The 3,615-nt window shown below is 36.7% G+C and overlaps 1 long non-coding RNA gene across 1 annotated transcript; it reads right to left on the bottom strand.

Moving 5' to 3' along the window:
* Positions 1-2,029: 2,029 nt before the first annotated feature.
* On the bottom strand, positions 2,030-2,751 carry LOC118485968. Its single transcript, XR_004877821.1, has 3 exons — positions 2,345-2,751; positions 2,197-2,271; positions 2,030-2,046 (listed from the first exon to the last, which is right to left on the bottom strand). It is a non-coding gene; the product is annotated as an uncharacterized LOC118485968 (long non-coding RNA).
* Positions 2,752-3,615: the final 864 nt, after the last annotated feature.

Here is a 3,615-nt window from a genome sequence, read left to right as displayed (position 1 = left end):
CCGCCTCACACTGAACATAACCCCTAAATGGTGCTTCACGTGTTGGCTGTTGCACCGGGTTTGGGGGGTTACGAGTTTGTGAATTATTTGGTTCGGGGTTATCTGGGGGTGGGTTTGGGTGGTTAATCGGTTGGAAAATGTTGACGTTGATATGAACGTTTACATGAATGTTGATTTCTTGATTTGCCATGAGGTAGAAAAAAGAGGTACAAAAAAAAGGGGATGCAGTTGAGCAGTGAACCAAGATGTGTTTAAATAGGTGTGGAGTAAGAGTGGGAGTCGTGTTCATTTAATAAAAAACGGATATAATAAAATAGAAAAAAAAATTGATAAAGCCTACCGTATCAATTTCCCAGAATGGAGGATATGTTGCTGTAGAACCATCTGCGTATCTGGTTGCATCAATATCTTGTTTATGTAACATGTCGAAGAAATTTGGCGGTAGAACTGTCCAACGAATATCGTTTGACGACAGCGTCCTTGCATTCTCTCGTTCACACATGAGTTTGTTACACCATGCTTGTACGTGCTAAAAAATGATGGTAATTTACTTATTACAAAAATTATGAAACAGATTTTTATTACGAAAAAATTTATTATTAAGGTACCGTTTTTTGAATAAAACCTGCTCCAGTGAATCCAAGCAGTCCCCCCCCCCCACCAATCCTTTCCTAGTGGTGTTAACCCCGTGTAAGAAGAATAGCAACTAGGATTATCCCCTTCGTAGTAAAATTCAAGAACATTTGGAGACCATTGGCGATCCCAAATCTGTTGATTGTTGGAAACGGAAGGAGGAATACTTGTCATTGGTAATGGAGGATGTCACATGTGTAATAAAGGTAGAAGGGACACATATATATATATACATATAAAGACTAGTAGAAAAATATTTAATGTTTTTAAACCAAAAAAATACAATTACATTTCTAATACGGGATCATCATCATCATCACCAAGGTTGTTGTCAGTTGTTGTATCTGGTAACACGGAATCATAAAATAGTAAAGCAAGTTGACGTCGCATACGTTCCGCTGTTTTCTGAGTATCTTTATCATTGTTCAACGGTTTTTTATTTATCAACCTATCAAGAAATATGCAAACCCAAACCCCACAGTCTCCCAAAACTCCGGACTGCTGAGGAGCATCGGTTGCATAAATAACTCGGAAAGGGTAAGTTAACGGTAATGGTCTGTGGGCATTGTAACCATGAATTCGTAGCCAGTGGTCAAACACAAAATTTATATGACACACCACATCCGTTCTTTCCTTTTCGAAAGCATTTAAAAAGCTGAAAGAGCAACAAATTAACACAGTTAGTAACATGTATGTTGGAGTACTAATAAGTTAAATCTGCCTAATACCTGTCGTATATCGTTAGCGTGTAATTGAGAAGATTGAAAACGCCTAAAAACCAATGAGCACCTTCTATATACAACGGTACGTAAACCTATATAATTAGTAAGCAAAATATTAAATTAATTCAATACGAAATACATTTATTCAGTAATTAATAAGTTGTCGTTCAACATTACCTCGTCAACAGTATGTATTGATGGAAAAGGGTCAACCTGCCCAGTAAAGTAACCTTTACAGGTATGGTCGACGGACGTGTACCGAAAATAATTTTGAAAATATGGGGGTAGAATACTCCACCGATCACTTTCATTTCTTGAATGATACATGTGGATCATCCACCCAAATATATGCTGTCAAACATTATAAAGTTAATTACAATAAAATATACAAAAAAATATAAATTAATTTTTTATTACTTACATCATCGCTTAACCAGCCTTCACCGTCCATGCCCAGCAACGACTCCCAAAATTTTGGACCGACAGAATTCCCAACTATTAGGGAAAGATGTTGACTGCCGCAATTTGGATACCACTGCTTGATAAAATCAATTTGTCTATCCTCGTTTCTTGACCTTTTGGCTTTTATATCTTTCAATCTTTTAAAAGCCACATACGGGGATAGCATAGCTGCTGCGGGCTTTACAAGCCTTTCCGATCGTCTCAGTTTGACGATTTCAGGATCCTCATTCTACAAAAATTGTATATATGTATTAATTTCACTATCTAAAAAATAATTTCATTAACTTTCATTTACAAAATTAATACTAAATTTTTTTAAATTTATACTAGTAATAAAAATATGATAAGTAATTAAAATAAAAAGATTGGAAAAACTTACAAAATCTTCATTCACCATCGGGCTCATAGAGACGTGGTAGGCATTATCGTAATTGATAAATGAATCGGCAACAGCCTACAAGAAAAGCATGACAGGTAAATTAACAGTTATTGGTGGATATTGTTATTATAAAAAAAATTAACCTTACATTATCACTCTGAGTGTGTGCCTCTTCTTTTGGTGTTCGTACGGTCACCGGAGTCCTGACCGTTTTTTGCTTTGGAGAACATCGATATGATTGAGAAAACTCTCCCATGAACATATTGGTAAGTCTCCGGTTGTTCTCTAGCAGCCTCTCGTCCAAGACTGATTTAAACTTTGAAATCAGGTCATTCTCGTAATTTGATCGAAACGGGGTCGGGGGGGATCAAAATTCTGTTGTGGAATCTCATCTCGATCCGTTGCCGGATTATAACCTTCATTGGTCCCATCGGGACCAAACAGAGCCCCCATTACAGACGCAAGCTGTTCTTGTGTGACGACACCTGGGGCGGCCTGCATTTCTGGTTGATTTTGACCCGTGAATCCTGTGGGCATTTGAATGGGTATTTCTGTGTGCATTTGAATGGGTATTTCTGTGGCCCTTTCAACCGGATTCTCGCCCGACATTGCACTGACATACATCCGACGTTCAGCGTCTAAATAATCTGAACTAGACAAATACCACGCGCTTTGCAACTCATGTTGAGTTGGCAATATAACCAAAGACGGCCTATATTCACGTTTCTGCCAAAATGTTTCAAAAAAATCCCCAATTATTAATATATATTAATATAAACAATAAAAAAGTGTATGTTTATTTTTAAAGTATATTTAAAGATAAAATGTATTACGGTTGCAGCTGTTTGTAGCAATGAATTGACACTGCTCCTCATAAACTTCTTGCCTTCTTTCCATCCCAAAAATCTTGGAATCGTCTCACCTTGATACCATTCCCTTGAATTCTTAAAATGAGGAAAAGTCTCCAACACCCACATCTACACAAGAGAATTTATTTAAGGGTTATTTATATTTAATTTTATAAGTTCTCAAAAATAACTATATTCATAAACATTTACGGGTACCTTGAACGGCCACACAAATCCAGCTAAAGAAAAACCTTTAGCTTCATCCATTTTCCGATTGGACAAATTGTATATAGCACTATAAGTACTTTCCCAAAAATAATTACCCCACGGATATTGTCTGAATTCTTCTAAGTTATCCACAAGGTCTAAAATCATATTATCAACTGCATTGGTTTTTTGCCAACCCAAAAAACCTTGACCGATTAGCATTAGAAGACATATCCTCGTGCGGTCAGCATCATCAAAATGGCTAATGTTACCGAACATGTTCATTATTTGGCCAAAATTAACAGTTGATCCAGCTCCAAAGTATTTGTTCCTAAATGAGTTCGGATGGTCTATAGGTGACCAG

Source organism: Helianthus annuus, chromosome 13 (assembly GCF_002127325.2).
Source record: "Helianthus annuus cultivar XRQ/B chromosome 13, HanXRQr2.0-SUNRISE, whole genome shotgun sequence".
In the NCBI taxonomy this organism is placed as follows: Eukaryota; Viridiplantae; Streptophyta; class Magnoliopsida; order Asterales; family Asteraceae; genus Helianthus; species Helianthus annuus.
Note: the sequence above shows the minus strand (reverse complement) of the source record. Positions and strands in the feature narration are given on the sequence as shown.